This window comes from Chiloscyllium plagiosum, chromosome 11 (assembly GCF_004010195.1).
Source record: "Chiloscyllium plagiosum isolate BGI_BamShark_2017 chromosome 11, ASM401019v2, whole genome shotgun sequence".
In the NCBI taxonomy this organism is placed as follows: Eukaryota; Metazoa; Chordata; class Chondrichthyes; order Orectolobiformes; family Hemiscylliidae; genus Chiloscyllium; species Chiloscyllium plagiosum.
Genome location: NC_057720.1, coordinates 85935985 through 85954300, shown reverse-complemented (window position 1 = coordinate 85954300; position 18316 = coordinate 85935985). Strand labels below are relative to the sequence as shown.

The 18316-nt window shown below is 43.9% G+C and overlaps 1 protein-coding gene across 3 annotated transcripts in view; it reads right to left on the bottom strand.

Moving 5' to 3' along the window:
• Positions 1-18316, bottom strand: part of si:ch211-267e7.3 (ADAMTS-like protein 2) — a 127133-nt gene that overhangs the window by 85863 nt on the left and 22954 nt on the right. The gene's annotated exons all lie outside the window — the stretch shown is intronic.

The following is an 18316-nucleotide window of genomic DNA, read 5'->3' as shown; positions in this document are numbered from 1 at the left end:
CCAAGTCCCTCCTCCCTACCTTTTATCTTAGCCTGCTGGACAAACTTTCCTCATTCCTGAAGAAGGGCTTATGCCCAAAACATCGATTCTCCTGTTCCCTGGATGCTGCCTGACCTGCTGCCCTTTTCCAGCAACACATTTTCAGCTCAGTTAATTGAATGCCTGATAACATAGTTTAGCCATGGATCAGGACCTTGCGATCTTGTTCAGATAATCCAAAATTCGGATAATCGAGGTTCCTCTGTAGATGGATTGGCCATGGTATATTGCCCATAGCATCTAGGGATGCGCAGGCTAGGTGGATTAGCCATGGGAAATGAAGGGTTAGGGGGATAAGGTGGATTTGGATGAGATTCTCTTCAGAGGGTTGGTGCAGTGTGTGCACCGCGTCAAAATTGAAATCATATGGAATGAACTGGGAACAGGTATCAAGTGAGACACATGCATTTCACACACACAAAGTTCAGGGATTGCAGCAGGAACTTTATCAGATCCAACCCGTTTGTTTAATTAACCATCTCGTCTCAGTGTTAAGGAATGAAGATTCAATCTGATATGCTGGTATTTGTATATGGGGAATGTGAGGGACAAGGACTAAATTCTTCACAAAAAGAAATAAGTATTAGGTCCGAAGCAATCACTGTGGTGTACTTCTTCTTCTGTATGCAACAACCACCTTCTCAGGCAAATCCCATGAAAGTCACAAAACACAAGGAATTCCCATTTCTTTTGGATGTTTGAACATGGAATGCAACAATTCAAGAAGGCAGTTCACCATCACCTTATCAACAGCAGCCAGTCCAGCCAGCAACAACCTTGAGCTGTGATGTTGAAAGAAACTCAAGCATTTTAATGAGCCTGATCTCCAAGTTAAAGTGGAAATTTATTCCTTCAACTCAGCTATTCATTTTGCTGTAAAAGGATGAGGAGAGGCTGATTGCTGGATTGAAGAACCTTGCCATCCACGTTACAGAAGACAGGCATCCAGACGACTGTCAATTCTTTCACTGTGCCCATTGCTCAGGACAGCAATTTATATTTTTTGTTTCTCTATGCAGAGATAATAAAGGTGGTGCGTAGAGTATAAAGGCAAAGTGAAATTATCAAGTCCAGAGGGAAGAATCAGTCAGAAAGGGCTTAATAAAGCCTTGCAAAAGCAGCTTAAGAACAAAGCAGAGGGTTTTACAGAGGGAGTTGGGAAGCACACAGTCATGACAGGCAATAATATTTTTACTGAGGAACTTGCTCTGTCCCAGGGGCCTTCAGAGGAATGGAAAGGTCTGGGGACACATGGTAACTCAGCAGACAGGAGAGACGAGTGTGCGATACACCGTCACAACCAACCTAACCTCGAGTGAAGAGCAACCAGTTCAAGAGAAACTATGGAAGGGCTACAGGAAAGTCAGGACAACATTCCAAAGGCATGGCATAACTTAGTCCGCATCAACATTCAAGTGTATCCAAAATTTCTTGCGCCTCTCACATCCCTGATTTTCATCGGTCCACTATTGGCAGACCAATGCCATTGTAGTGACAGATGGCTGAGCCTGCAATAGGAAGTGAACAGATTCCCACGGACGGGGAAAGTGTCGAGAGGGGCCACAGTGGGGAGCCTTTCCCAAGATACAGACTGAATTAGCTCGGGTTAAGAAAACCGAGTGCAAGGTCAGGAGTCACAGCACAATGGCAGAGGAGGAAGTGAACTTTCACCTCGTCCTTTTACATATGAAAAGCACAGCCGGGGAGCCTTTATCAGCAAGGGGTCTAAAAGGGCTCACTGCGAACAAGCCACACCATCTGAGAAGCTTTCCTTTAAAGTCACACTAATGCTTTCAAAAAAAAACAATTTGCATTAAGCCACCATGTGAATATCCAAGGAATTCCCACGCTGTATCCTGCCTTGAAAAAAAAAGCACTTCATCCAACCCCTTTGTATTTAGACTTTACATTTAAATAACATGCTTAATGATGATGAGACGTCTGTGTGTCTTCAGGAAATAAGACTCAGAGGAAAGAGTTTAACCTATGACCTGAAAGTCTGCACAGCGTTTTAACTTCTACTAATGTGCTGGCAGTCCTGCTGTTGATTTCATTTTGTACAATCCCATTGTTTTAAAAAAAACAAAAAAAAGTGATCCCAATCAGGTCCTCCCTCATCATAAAGGTCTGCCTTAAATACTCTGTTCAAATTACTCAAGTAAAAATACACAGCACAGCTAGTCATACTAAAATAAATCCAGGAAGAAAAAAGCAGACATGTTTGAATGGCTTGTTTTACCATCATCCTGAGCACTTCTCCTCTGGGCACTGATAGTAGCCCTCCTCGATCTCTACAAAATGGAGTTTTGTTTCTCCAGAGTAAGTGAGACACAAGTCTCAGGGGAGCTAATGTCAAACCTTAACCCATTTCCCAGTGATCAATACTGGATGCCAGGATGCAGAAGATACAGCATCCTTGACAGTTATGTATCTCTCAGACTTATTTTCAATTACTTCATGAGAAATGGGCACCTTCGGAAAGGCCAACATTTGTTGCCGATGAGCTTATTGGACCATTGCGGAGCACTTGGTGCAAGTACACCTGCAATGCTGTTAAGAAGGATGTTTCAGAAATTTGACCCAGCAACAGTGATATCATTCCAGGTTGGGATGGAATGTGTTTTGCAGGGGACCTTGAAGCTGGTGGTGTTCCCATCAGTCTGCCTGCCCTTGTCCTTCTAGATGGAAGGTGCTGTCAAAGGAGGGTCAATGAGTTGCTATAGTGTATCTTGTCAATGAGTTGCTATAGTGTATAGTGTACCTTGTTACATGTATTACAGGTAACCAAGGTCTATATTCTAGCTCTTAATGTAAGCATGCCAAATCAATATGCCTGTCCAGATAAAATGGTTTAATGTACAGCATAACTAAATCGTTAACTGTTCTCCCCAAACAGCACCTTATTTTTTTTTAAACTCATACAGAAGGTTATGGGCATCGCTGGCAAGATAAAGATTTACTGACTATTACTAACTACCCCTGAGAAGATGGGGGTGAGCCAACGTCTTGAGCCACCCACAGTGCTGTTAGAATCACAATCATTAAACTGGTACAGCACAGGAGGCCAATCAGCCCATCATGCCTGTACTGGTTCTATTACCTAGTGTCAACCTCCTGTCTTTTCCCAAAATCCCTGCTCACCATTTCCATCCAAATAATAATTCAACACCACCGTAAATGCCACAATTGAACCTGTCTCCACCACATTTCCATGCAATCCATTCTGCCTGCTGTGTGGAAAAAGGTCATTCTCACATCTATGCCCCCCCTCATTCGTTTTTCTTTTATAAGCAGGAATATTCTCTCCCTATTTACTCTATCCAGCCCACTCATGATTCTGAAGACCTCTATTAAATCTCCTTTCATCCTTTTTCTCCTTGAGAACAGTCCCGACATCTTCAATCCATCCTCATTTCTCCTTCCTGGAGCCACCTTGTAAATAGTTTCTACGATCTCACCGATGCAATTACATCTTTCTTGTGTTGCGGGGCCCACAACTGCACATAGCAGTCCAGCCGATATTTAACAAACGTCTCGTACAAGTTCAATATCACCCTTTTCTTTTGTGCTCTTGTACTACTTGCAGGGAGTTCTAGGAGTTTGGTTTATTGATGGAGGAATGGTCAATAAGGTTCCAAGCAAGGGTCAAAACAAGTTTTCTTTTCCAAGAGTCACTGTTTAAGATTTTCATGAAAAACATTTTTTTTCTGATATTTGCGCGCTACTACTCCCCAGGGGTTCCTTATATCTAAAACAGTTCTCAAAGCAGGTCACTCCTAACAATATTACCATCGATGGATGTATCTGTGACAGTGACGGTGAAGTGGTTTGTTTCTCCTTCAAGTTGCTTCCCTCACCATCTGCCCAACTTGGGCAGATAAGTTTTTCAGGACTTAGTCAGCTTGGACAGTAGTGGTGCTACCAAACATTGAAGTGTCCCTCCCAGCTTACTCTGTGTTCTTATCACCCTTAGTGCCTCTTCCAACTGGTGCTCAACTGGGCAGGGGTACTGATTCATCAGCTGACCGAGTTGTGCAGACAGTGACAACCAGGAAGATTCCACATCCATTTTTAATTCCTCTCCAAAAACAAGAACACCTTGATCTCTCCATCCTTGCAAACTTGTGCCCATCTTACTTGGAACTTGGTTTGAATCCTCCCAATCAGGTTTCAGCCGCTGCCCCAGTCTTATCAAAGTCACAAATGATATCCTATGTAACTATGAGAAAGGTGAACTGTCCCTCCTGATCCTACCCGACTTGTCTGCAAACACTGACGCAGGTGACCACACCATACTCTTCCAACCCTCTCGACTGCCATCCTCTGGGTTGCACTGCTCTCATCCAAGGACTGACTGAATGAAACCAGAGTATCACCTGCAACGGTTTCTCTTCCTGCTCCCAACACTTTAACTCTGGTGTTCCCAAGGATCTATCCTTGGTGCTTCCCTTTACTCACCGACATGTTGCACCTCAGCAATATCTTTTGACAGTGTGGTGTTAGTTTTTGCAACACTCAGTTCAACAAATCCACTGATGCTAAATTATCAGACAGCTCATCTGACATCTTGTACTGGATGAGCAGAGATTTCCTTTAATGAAATATTGGCTGGGCTGAGGCCACTGTTGACAATCCTCATACCAAACTCTGTTCCTTAGCAACCAAGTCACCAAATTCCTCTCTCCGGCAACTGTGTTAGATTAAATTAGTCTGTTCACAACATTCATACCATATTTGACAGAGTTGAGTTTCTGACCACATATTTATACCATCACTAAGGCCACCTTCTCTGTAACATCACCCCAAATTTGTTCCTGTCTGTAATCACATGCTGCTGAAGCTCATTCATGTCTGTATCACCTACACATTTGACTATTCCATCATACACCAGACTGGTCTCCCATAAACCTTTGGTGCTTGTCTTAACACACAGGGTTCCATTTCTCCTATCACATCAATGCTCACTGATTTGCACTGGCTCCTATTCAAACAACATCTTGATTGTAAAGCTCTTATTCTAGTTTACAAACCCCTCCATTGCTTCGGTCATCCTCCTCCTACCCACGTAATCTCCTCCAGTCCTCATTTGGGCATCTCATATTTGAATTGCTTCGCTGTTGTTGGTCTCACATATAGCCTAGGCCCTAAGTTCAAGAATCCCTCGCCAATACTTCTCCACCTTTCCATTTTGCTCCCCTCCTTTCAGATATTCCTTATAATCCACTCTCTGATCAAGCTGTTAGTCACCAGTCTAAATATCTCTTTATGTGGCCCAATGTCATAAGACATAAGACATAGGAGTGGAAGCAAGGCCTTCGGCCCATCGAGTCCACTCCACCATTTAATCATGGCTGATGGGCGTTTCAATTCCACTTATACCTACTCTCCCCGTAGTCCTTAATTCCTTGCGAGATTAAGAATTTATCAATCTCTGCCCTGAAGACACTCAATGTCCCGGCCTCCACTGCGCTCGTGGCAGTGAATTCCACAGGCCCACCACTCTCTTGCTGAAGAAATGTCTCCTCATTTCCATTCTAAATTGACCCCCTCTAATTCTAAGGCTGTGCCCATGGGTCCTAGTCTTCCCACCTCATGGAAACAATTTCCCAGCATCTACCCTTTCTAAACCATGCATTGTCTTGTAAGTTTCTATTGGATCTCCCCTCAAACTCATCCATGTGAATCTCCGCTGGACACGCTCCAGTGCCAGTATGTCCTTCCTGAGGTGTGGGGCCCAAAATTGGACACGGTATTCTAAATAGGGCCTAACTAGAGCTTTATAAAGTCTCAGTAGTACCTCACTGTTTTTATATTTCAACCCTCTTGAGATAAGTGACAACATTACATTTGCATTATTAACCACAGACTCAACCTGCAAGTCAACCTTTAGAGAATCCTGTACGAGCACTTCCAGATCCCTTTGTACTTTGGCTTTATGAATTTTCTCACCGCTTTAAAAAATAGTCCATGCCTGTGTTCTTTTTTCCAAAGTGCAAGACCTCGCATTTGCTCACGTTGAATTTCATCAGCCATTTCTTGGACCACTCTCCTAAACTGTCTAAATCTTTCTACAGCCTCCCACCTCCTCAAAACTACCTGCCTGTCCACCTAACTTCGTATTGTCGGCAAACTTCAACAGAATTACCCCAGTCTCTTCATCCAGATCATTTATATATAAAGCAAACAGTTGCGGCCCCAACACTGAACCCTACAGGAGCCACTTGTCACCAGCTGCCATTCGTAAAAAGAACCTTTTATCCCAACTCTCTGCCTTCTGTCAGACAGCCAATCCCCAATCCATGTCAATAGCTCACCTCGAACCCCATGGGCCCTCGCCTTAGTCAGCAGCCTCCCATGAGGCACCTTATCAAAGGCCTTTTGAAAGTCTAGATAGAAAACATCCATGTCGCATTTTGTAATGTTCCTGTGAGTCACCTTGGGAATGTTTCATTAGGTTAATGGTAATATATAAATGTAAGTTGTTGAATTATTAGCAAAGTGCTGAACTATATTGTGGGTGCATTGTTCTGAAATGTCACAGCCACCTTTCATATCCACTAGCATCCTGCTCCTCAAAAATCTTACTTTGCTCACTGTGACCTTGTGAACTACCAATCAATCTCCCAACTACTTTTCCCTGCAAGAATTCGTTAAATGGGTTGTCACCTCCAATGTTCCTGCAACACAATGTGTGAACCTCTCCAGTTGGGTTCCTAGCAACCTTGCCCCTTGCCACAAGAACAGCATGACAACTGACTCTTCAGTCAACTCGTGCATGCCACCCAGATATTAGAGTCATAGAGATGTACAGCACGAAAACATACCCTTCATTCCAACTCGTCCATACCAACAAGAAAGCCCAACTTAATCTAATCGCACCTGCCAGCACCCAGCCCATATCCTTCCAAACCCTTCCTCTTCATATACCCATCCAGATACCTTTTAAATGCTGTAATTGTACTAGCCTCCACCACTTCCTCTGGCAGCCCATTCCACGCACAGACCACCCTGTGTGTGAAAAAGCTGCCCCTTAGGTCCCTTTCATTTTTTTCCCCTCTCACCCTAAACCTATGCCCTCTAGTTATGGACTCCCCCACCCCAGGGCAAAGACTTTGTCTATTTATCCTATCCATGCCCCTCATGATTTCGTAAACCTCTACAAGGTCAGCCCGCAGCCTCTGACACTCCAGAGAAAACATCCCTAGCCTACTCAAACTCTCCCTACCGCTCAAATCCTCCAAACCTGGCAACATCCTTGTAAATCTTTTCTGAACCCTTTCAAGTTTCACAACATCCTTCCGATAGGAAGGAGACCAGAATTGCACACAATATTCCAAAAGTGGCCTAACCAATGTCCTGTACAGTTGCAATATGACCTCCTGACTCCTATACTCAATACTCTGGCCAACAAAGGAAAGCATACCAAATGTCTTCTTCACTATCTTATCTACCTACAACTCTACTTTCAAGGAGCTATGAACCTGTACTCCAAGGTCTGTTTCTAAATTAATCTAGTCTCATTTGCCAATATTTGGGGGCCATATCCCTCTAAATCCTTCCTAAACATGTACTCATCCAGATGCCTTTAAAATGCTGTAATTGTACCAGCCTCCGCCACTTCCCCTGGCAGCTCATTCTATACACGCACCACCCTCTGCATAAAAATATTGTCCCTCAGATCCCTTTTAAATCTTTCCCCTCTCACCTTAATCCTATGCCTTCTAGTTTTGGACTCCCCTACCCTTGGAAAAAGACCTTAGCTAGTCACCTTACAATGCCCCTCATGATTTTATAAACTTCTATAAGATCACCCCTCAGCATCCAATGCCCCAGGGAAAATAGTTCCAGCCTAATCTGTCTCTCCCTTTATCTCAAACCCAGCAACATCATTATAAATCCTTTCTGAATCCTTTCAGGTTTAACAACATCTTTCCTATAGCAGGGAGACCAGAATTGAATGGAAGATTCCAAAAGTGGCTTAACCAATCCCCTGTACATCTGCAACAAGACATCACAAATCCTATACTCAAAGCAGTGACCAATAAAGGAAAGAATACGATATTGCCTCCTTCTCTGCCCTGTCTATCTGCAATTCCACCTCCCAGGAGCTATGCATCTGCACCCAAGGTATCTTTGTTCGGGAAAACTCCTCAGGACCCTACCATGAAGTGTATACGTCCTGCTCTGATTTTCCTTACCAACATGCAACACCTCACATTTATCTGAATGAAAGTCCATCTGCCATTCCTGGGCCCATCTGATCAAGGTCCTGTTGTACTCTAAAAGGTAACCTTCTCCACTGTCCGCCATACCTCCAATTTTGGCCTCATCTGCAAACCTGCTAATCATTCCTCCTACATTCACATCTGAATCATTTGTATAAATGACAAAAAGTAGTGGGCCCACCACCAATCCCTGTGGAACACTGCTGGTCACAGGCCTCCAGTCTGGAAAACAACCCTCCACCCTCTGTCTCCTAGCTTCAAGCCAATTTTGTATCCAATTGGCCATCTCTCTCTGGATTCCATGCGATCTAACCTTGCCCACCAGCTTTCATACGGATTTGGCTCCTTCTAAAGACATAAATTACATCACAAGTAACGGTAACCATCCATCCCTACTTTACAACAGTTGTTACGGTTAAGGACATCATCCCCCTGTTACCCCCTCCCCATTTCTCCAGCTCATTGAGACAACCAAGTTACCAAGAACATGAAGTGTCAGCTATGCAGTGAGGGAATGTAGCCAAGTGTAGGCAGTAGCAGGTGCACTTTCCCAAGAGGACCAGTGACTGGCTCACATTCAGTGTCCCACAGCACTGCAGACAAAGCATCCCTGCTCATTTATTTCTACTGGGGCCAGCTTACAGGTAAACTGGTAAATGCAATTTCATAGCGCTGCGCAGTGAGGTTTGAGCACACAACCTCTATAGTATGAGCCCAAGACCCAAGCTTACCACTTAGGAGTCCTGTAAATGCAAAGTGAGAGTCAGAGAGAGAGAGAGAGAGAGAGAGAGAGAGAGAGAGAGAGAGAGAGAAAGCTGTAAATATAAGACCAGCAGTGACAGCAGCAATTCAGAATCCATTGCAAGCAATGAGACACCAGAGAGAAATTAATATCCCATAAAAAGGATTCACCGTCTTCCTATTTTTCAGTGTAAATATAGCAACAGCAATACCAAGAATTCCACCCCTTGCACGGGTTGCCTTGATAAATCAAAACCAGACCTGGCTCAGGCAGTAATCCCTCTCTGCTGCTCTTCAAAGTGCCGCAGCTATTCAAGCAGCAGCTTTCAAGTATCAGGTTTACAGCCTGGGGTCACTGGCTGGCATGGGGCATGTCCTACTGCAGGGTGACAAGAGAGTGTGAGCAGAATGAAATGAGACACAACATTAGCTGATCGATCACACCACAAAAGAATCTTTCAAGTTTCAGCGCCCGACAGAGACAGTGGATCAGCAGAGGCCGCATTCTGAACAGCAAATTCATTCCATTTGGACCCTCAATACTATTCAAAATTTTGACCGATCAGTGGATGTTCCCATTGCGTTTGCAGCACCGAACCATTCCTACAAGCCTTAAACATTCATTCTTCGATAACTACTTCTGTGGTCGGTTGTTCTTTCGTTGGTAACATTCTCACCTCTTGAGTCGCAAGACTGTGGGTTCAAGTTCATAGCATGAGGCACAGCAAGCTCCTGATGGTTACAATGAGTAATCAGGGAGTAATTACCAGGCTTGGAAGAATAAACAATGTAGCACTAATATTATGCCCTACTGCTGTATTGCAGAATATGGATTATTAGCAGCCCTGCTAACTGCAAGACATTGACCAACTTCTTACAAAACACCACCAAAAATACTGTTGAATCTGGAAATCTGAAATAAAAATTGTAAGTGGTGGGAGAGAAAATAAAGGTGTCTGGCAACATTGTTGGGAAGAAAATAACTGATAACGTTTCACATCTGTGACCTTTCATCACCCTCCTGTTCTATTAAACACACAAACTAGGAGTAAGAGAAGGCCATTCAGCCCATTGAGTCTGCTCGGCCAATCGATAGAATCATGACTGACCTCCTATCACAATGCCGTATTCCCACTTTCTCCCCATATTCCTTGATGCCCTTTTAAGCTAAAAATTTATCGATCTTTTTCTTATAATGTTCAGTGACTTTGCCCCCACAGCCTTCCATGTATTGAGTCTGTCCAACCACATTAAAATTTTATACATTTCATACCCGCTCATTCATCTAAATCCGAGAGAATACAGGCCTAGATAAACCTCTCTGTTCTCTTATGACAGTTCTGCCACTCCCAGAATTCCCAGTGAACTTCCACTGCACTCCCTCAATGGCTCCTAGGTAGTGATGCCAAACTACATGCAATACTCCAGGTGTTTTTGCCCCAAGACCCTGTATTGTTGCACTAAGGCATCCCTACTTCTGAACCCTTAGCCTCTTTCAATGAAGGCCAACACAACATTTGTCTTCGTAACTGTTTGCTGCACCTGCTGTATGTTAGTTCACTCAGTCAACTGATCTAAATCACCTTGAAACCACCTTGTGTCATCCTCACAACTCCCAACCTCATCCCAGTTTGTATCACCAGTAAACTTGGAAGTGTTGCTTTTGACTCCTTCATTAAGGTGTATAATGGATGATAGGGGGCCCAAGTACTGATCTTTGCAGTACTCCATTAGTCACTGCATACCACCTGGAAAAAGACCATTTATTCACACTCTCCGAACCTTCCATTCATTGACTCCATCTAAATGTCTTGCTGCCTCGGAAAGGCAAACAACGTCAAAGACCCCTCCCGCCCCGGTTATAATTTCTTCCAACTTCTTCTGTCAGGCAGAAGATGCAAAATCTTAAACACACACGGACCAACAGATTCACGAACAGCTTCTTCCCCACTGTTACTAGAATTCTGAATGGACCTCTCAAATTTTAAATTTAAAGTTCATCTTGCTCGTTGTGCACCTTATCTATAGCCATAATATTGTATTCCTCACTCTGTTCTATTACCCAAAAATACTTTGCATGGTATAATCTGCCCGTACTGCGTACAAAACAAAACTTTTCATGTGACAATAAATCAAATCAAATCCTGACCGTCAACCAATTCTCGATCCATGCCAATAGATTACCCTCATCCCATGTGCTTTAACTTTGCTCATTTACCTTTTATAAAAGGACCTCATCAAAAGCCTTCTGAAAATTCAAATACACCACATCCACAGGTTCTCTTTTCTATCCTTGAGCATGATTTGTTAAGCATGATTAGCCTTTCATAAGCCCATACTGGCTTCATCCAACCTCATTAATTCTTTCAATGCGTACTGTTATCAGGTCTTTCATAATAGACTCTATTATTTTCCCCACTACTTATATTAGGTTAACTGGTGTGTTATTCTTGGTTTTACCTCCCCCCTTTTAAATAGTGGGCTTACATTTCCCACCCTCCAATCTGTAGGAACCACTCTAAAGTCTGGAATTTCAGATGACAACCACCAGTACTCTGGGATATACATTATCAGGCCCTGGTGATTTGTTAGCTTTTAAACCCATTAATTTAACCAGCACCATTTTCATACCTAATTCTAACTTCCTGGAGGAACCAGGCGCCTGAAGGAAGAACATCTCACTGCATCAACATCGATTTCACCAGTTTCCTCATCTCCCCTCCCCCCACCTCATCCCAGATCCAATCCTCTAATCCACCCTCTTGAACTGTCCCACATGTCCATCTCCCTTCCAACCTATCCAGTCCACCCTCCACTCTGACCTATCACCATTACCCCCCAGCTGCATCCATCTATCACCTTCCCAGCTACCTTCACCCCAGCCCAACCCATCCTATTTATCTTTGAAACCCCTTTCCTGCCCCGCCCCACCATTCCTGACTAAGGGCTTACGCCTGAAATGTCGATTCACCTGCTCCTCGGATGCTGCCTGACCGACTGTGCTTTTCCAGCACCACGCGTTTCGAATCTGATCTCCAGCATCAGCAGTCCTCACTTTCTCCTAATTCTGACTTCTGCCAATTCCATTCTCTCACTTGGTTCTCTATAATTTTTGGGAGGTTACTTCAGCCCTCTTTTGTGAAGACAGAACCGGATGGTGTTCAGTTCATCTGCCATTTCTTTGTTCTCTTTTATAACACTTCTAGCTTCTGATTGTAAGGGACCTATATTTGGTCTTAACTAATCTTTTTCTCTCCACTTATTTATAGAAGCTTTTACTGTCTGTTTCTATGGCCTCGCTGCTATAGGAAAGATGTTGTTAAACTTGCATCTCTAACTCATCCTGAACTTAGACTAAGCTTATCTCTGTTATACTGTAATGTTTTTATTTACATGAAATATGCATTATGCTGAACTCAACTCTCTGGTAAGTTTCTCTTCTGCTCCCCTTTGATCTTCACTTGTGTGCTTCTCCGCTTTATTGATGTTAGAGTCCATCATCATCAATATAGAGGAACCTCGATTATCCGAACATCGATTATCCGAATAAGACTGCAAGGTCCTGATGCTTGGCTAAACTGTTAGTTGGCAGTCGATTACCCAAATAAAATACTCCCCACCCGTGTCGTTCAGACAATCAAGGTTCCTCTGTATATTCATATCGCATCATACATCTCCCCCTCAGGCCTTTCTCTACTCATACAGTTTAAATCACTAAATAAATTACCTTAACTAATTACAATATCACCATCTCCATCCTCCGCTCAGGGTCCAAATCATCAAAGGTCAAGATGATTTGGAACTTTTGCTGGTCACCCCAACCTGGTTTGTACATAAGGGTGATGGTTCAGCCGAAACCACCAAGGCACCCTGAGATATCTGACATAGTGCGCTTGTCTCAGCCCTGCATTCTGTGGCAATCATATTCAATCCCTCTTCACTGGCTCAAGCAAATCATTGCATTCCTGTTTCTCCTGAACTTCCCTTCAGAGGTTCTGTTTGGAGGACTGTCGCCTCTGCTTGTCTGTCTCTTATCTAGATTTTTTGACCAGTTGTCAAAGTCAGCAGTGTTTTTGCCTTGTCTCTCAAGTTAGAATATATCTGCTTTCTGCTGTAGTCTTTTTCTATCTCCCTGACCTTCCCATAATCCCGCGGTTGCACCTCAATATGAGCATTTCTCATCTTTAGTCTTCTTCCCATGAATGATTCTACCAGAGATTATCCCCGGTTTAGTGGTATTGGTCTGAGAGTTAAAAATGTCAATTCCCAATCTGTGATCCTGGCCATTAGGGAGTTTAAAGTTTTGACCACCCTCCTTTCTTCTCCATTCACCTAAGAATGGAGTGGAGAGCTTATCACCTGGCTGATTCCTACCTCTGTGACGAATTCCTGTTGTACAAATTACTGTCCGATGTCCAAAAGCATTTTCTCTTGGAATCTGTGTTACAAAAACTGGTTTCAGGGCTCTGATGACTGAGTATGCTGCGGTTGTACAGGTCCTTACAATTGTATCTAGCTAGAATAGTCTTCCATCAGTACTAATGTGTCTTCCCTTTGATATCAAATTGCTAAACTCTGCCAAGGTTTTCTGGAGACATTAACATCTCTGTTTGAACAGCCTGTTGACAGCCCATGGCTGACAAATCAATACATTCTCTATTTCCTTTTAAATAGTATTTGGATTGTTGAGTAATGAGCTCTGAATTAAATGATCCCCAAGTGTCCACTAAGAAGTCATTTTAGGATTTCACCACTCGTGGATTTTGGTATCACCAGTTCATAGTCATATACCATTAGGTCATCTACAACCGTCCAATGTTGCCTCTGTTTGGGATACTTCTTTAGAACTTGCGTGTGTTGAATAATATCTGGGCCGCACTTCCAAAGATGCTTGTGCACTCAATCGGCTGCTTTAAACAGCACAGACTAGCCTTAATGTCATCTCTGTAGCTGGTAGTGTACTGGTTATATCAGGAGAAAATTATTCCATCTCTTCAATGAGAATTTAAGTCTTCCGTATCAGCCTGACCCACCAACGTTCTGGGTAGGGTCGCAGCTGTAAAATGCATCTTGCCTGGAGTGTCGATTGGTGAGCAGTCTGATTTCAATTGTTGAGCTGAATCTATTCGCAATGGCATTGTCACTATATCTTTTGATCCCAGTAAGTTGACCAGTATTCTCCAGTGTGTTTTGACCAGGAATCTCAATCCTGGGGGGTAATTCAAGAAGCCATAAACCCATGGAATGAGCCCGAGTCCCTGGATTTCTACTCCAGATGCTGTGTCACCATCTTGCTTTTCTATCGGACTGTGCCTCAATATTATTCAGTAGTGGGCGATGTATTCTTCTAGCAGTATTCAGGCATTTTGACTCAGCATCGATCTGTAATGCTAGTCACGTTTGAGCTTTCCTAATCCTCCGAAAAGGCTTGAGAAATCTTTGCAAAATTCTACCCCCGTCCCCGATCCCCCCACCATCTCCTCTTCCCACATGCCGCCAGAACAGGTGCCACCCGATCCACTGCCACATCCAACCCATCCTCTCACCATCCCTGACAAACAACCAGACTCAACGTGTCCCTCTCCCTTCCCTCCGCCACCTTCCAGAACCAACACACCCAACACCCACCTTCCCAGCCCCCCACCAGGCCAGATTTCGCCCACCTGTCCTTACCTATCCTAAACACTGCATTGCTTAGCTGGTACCCTACTCACTTGGCACCCCATTCTCGTCCCACATGGCAACCTATCCATTTCGCACCCTAATTACCTGCACCCTAACTGCCTATGCATCAGGCATCCTAGATCTGCTACCAACCCCTTTCCTAGCTGGCATCCTACCCAGATAGCACAACAAACACTTAGCACCTTGCCATCTCAACAGCCTGACATCACACTTACATTATGTACTTACTATTTGACAGCAGCTGCCAAAGTTTCTGTCAGGATCTTCAAATCTCAGAAAGCTGCAGCTGACTGCTGTGAAAAGAGGATGTGGTTATCCTGCTCGGATTGTTCTACGTAGTAAAATAACTGTCAAAATGTAAGTTTGGCTCCTCATTTCTGAGGGAGCCCCGAGGAGAATCTCCTCTCGGAACTGGAGAGCTTCCTTCTTTCATAAACAAAGATCTGCACTTGTGTGCCACTCTTTGGAAACCTAGCCTAGTTATGTTTAGTGCCTCGATACATCTCCCACTCCTTTGGCTAAATGAGATGGTGAACTGACACAACGCAACTGAAGATCTACCCCAGACCTTGCAATTTGATGATGACTAGCTGAACATCCACAGATTTTAACCATGACCAGCTGTCAGCAAATATGGAAACAGTATCCAATGTACATGCTTTAAATTCTGTATTTAATCCTTTTACATGAAGACATTTGCTGGCCTTCTCTGATGCAACCTAGAAATGTTGCTTGCCTTGCTGATCTTAGCTTTGGATTTCTTGTATCTTCTCCTTTCCAAATGATTTTATTCCTTTGTCAAATGACTTCATTGTTTTGCTGGAGATACACGAAGTTCAAGCGTGCCGTATCCTCTCAACTGTCCTACTCTTCCTCACTGGTTGCATTAGTGTTTGCGGTGTTGCCTTTCAGCAGGTCTTCCACATCCTAATATGGGTGATGAGGCTCTTTCCCGCTTTCTTGCCATGTTGGTAGGCCTTCAGGAAGATGACCATGTAATCTTACAGTCTACCGATCCAATTGTGTCAGAAGGAGCCTCACTGTTAGCTTCGATGATTGGCCAGTTCTGGGCCCTAATCTCAGCATGTGTGGAAAACTGAACTGCCTCCTCTAGTGCGAGTTCCTCTTGTGATGGAAAAAAAACAAACAATTTTGCTTTTATTCCAAACATCTACAATGACACAATCTCCTGTAAGCTGGTCTTTTGGCACTTCATACCCAAAGCACCCACTAATGTGCATTACACTCAGCTAATAACACCTCAAATCGATTTCCCTTCCTTTGGTTAAATCTTACCCCTTCTATGACCAGATAGCTCTTTGGATTAAAAGATGCACTGGAAATTTCAATGAAAGATTTGAAGTCAGAAGTACTTTCTTTCATACTCTGCCTTGTTAGGTCAGCACAAGCAACCACAAAACAGAAATGCACTGACCTGATGCCTTTATTCTGTCACATGTAACCCCAATGGTGCTCTGTACTTCAACAGCTCCCACTTTTGGCCTGTTGTTCTCCAGCTCCTGCAGCAGTGGCTGTGTTTTGATAGGAACTGCTCCCTTCATACTGACCTGGGTAAATACAATGATTTCTCTTACCTCTTGTTTCCCTGGACTTCTGATTATTCCTACTTGCTCACCAGAGTCTTCCCTTTGCATTAATTTGCCACCAAACTCTTCGACTTTCCATTCTACCTGTGCTATTCCATCTTTTGTTTCTTCTACCTCATGGGACTGTGATCTACCTTCAATTTGACATCACTGTAGTCTCCCTTACCACTACCAGGCTTTGACAGAACTCAGAAGGAACCATGCCTTGGACTGCTGCAGCCATGTCTATGAAGTGTGTGTCTCCCACAGACTCTTGCCTGTCAGTGGTCACTTCATGTATTCTATGCTCTCTTGCCTCCCCAGGGCATTGGGTGCTTGCACTTGCACTCTTACAGGCTGTTTGCTTTGCCCTGATCTTAAATCTCTCACTCTGTTACACTCTAAGCTCTATCTACACCAGGATATACATTATACTGAATACAGCCCTGTAGCAGTATTTCTCTTCTGCTCCCATTTGAGACTTGACCACATTTTCTCTCTGCTCACGTTAGGTTTGTATCATTATTTAAATATTCATAAATCATTCTACTAAACACGAAAAAGCCACTCAGTCCCTCAAGCCTGTTTTTTTTTAAAGATTAGATGACTTACTGTGTGGAAACAGACCCTTCGGCCCAACAGGTCCATACCGACCCTCCGAAGAGCAACACACCCATTCCCCTACATTTACACTATGGGCAATTCAGCATGGCCAATTCACCTGACCTGCACATCTTTGGACTGTGGGAGGAAACCGGAGCACCTGGAGGAAACCCACGCAGACACAGGGAGAATGTGCAAACTGCACACCGACAGGCGGGAATCGAACCCAGGACCCTGGCACTGTGAGGCAGCAGTGTTAATCACTATGCCGCCACTGCCACCCCTGTAGTACTACACTGAAGCACCCACAACCTCTGGACTGAAGGAGGTAAGAACACTGCCAACTGAATCTGTCATGTAGCACCTGATGCTCTCAGCAGTCAAGAGCAAAGAGATGGCAGCAGCCATCCCGCACCTGGGTCAGTCTGGCTGAAAGGTAAATGGAGCTGTGAGGATGTTGAGTCACTGACAATGTGCCAAATGACGAGGAAATGGATTGAGACACATCACTGGCTTGTTATGGCTGCTCTGATTGCTTGCACATGGTTCAGAGGCTGCAGAGAGGAAAACAACCAAAAAGACCACTGAGGATCCAGAACAGTTTGCAACTCAGCATGTGCCTGCAGCAAGGGACTGAGCTACACTGTCACATTCCACAATTTCACCTACTACAGGCATTAAAAAGTGACTCCACCAGAACATGCTATTTCTAAAATTATTCACTCTTAAGTGTTTACACACTCAATGCTGGATACAGTTCATTTATTTTGATTATGCAGCCACTGGAAGTGGTTACAAATTCTACAGAACCTCAAATGGGAAACACACAAGTTAGCCAAAGACCCTGCAGCTAAACCTTTTTTTTTTTACTTAGAACGTCAGTTCTTTCTCTTGCCCATGGTTGAGCTTAACTGGTGAGCAGGAAGGGGAGGGGTGTTGGATCTGCCTCAGAGATCAGACCTGTTCATCCAAGGAGACATGGTGGAGTGGTAAAAAGGACAAACCACAGTCAATTCACTTTTGTGATATCACCAAGCCCTCTGCTGACAACACTGGGTTCTAACTGGGGAAGACGGCCATTGGAAGCAAATGAAATAATGTGCAGACAAGTGAAACATTAGTTAACTGCCTACACTTCGCAATGTGGTACAGAGCTGCCACTTTGTCTGGTTTCATCCAAATTGGCACCAGCTTTAAACATCAATCTCAGCAGACCAACCTTTGATGCTGCAGCATGGGATTTGCGACAGGGTGCTGGTCACAACAGCTCAATTCACACCTCTACACTTCTGTTCACTCGTACAGGGATTCTGAGCAAGCTGACTGTAGAGAGGCCATCGAAAGACTTCCACAGCCCAAGATATTTGCGAAGAAACTTACAGCCCATGAACCCGTTTCAAGTTGTACAGTCAATATTTTACAGTAGCAACTGCAACA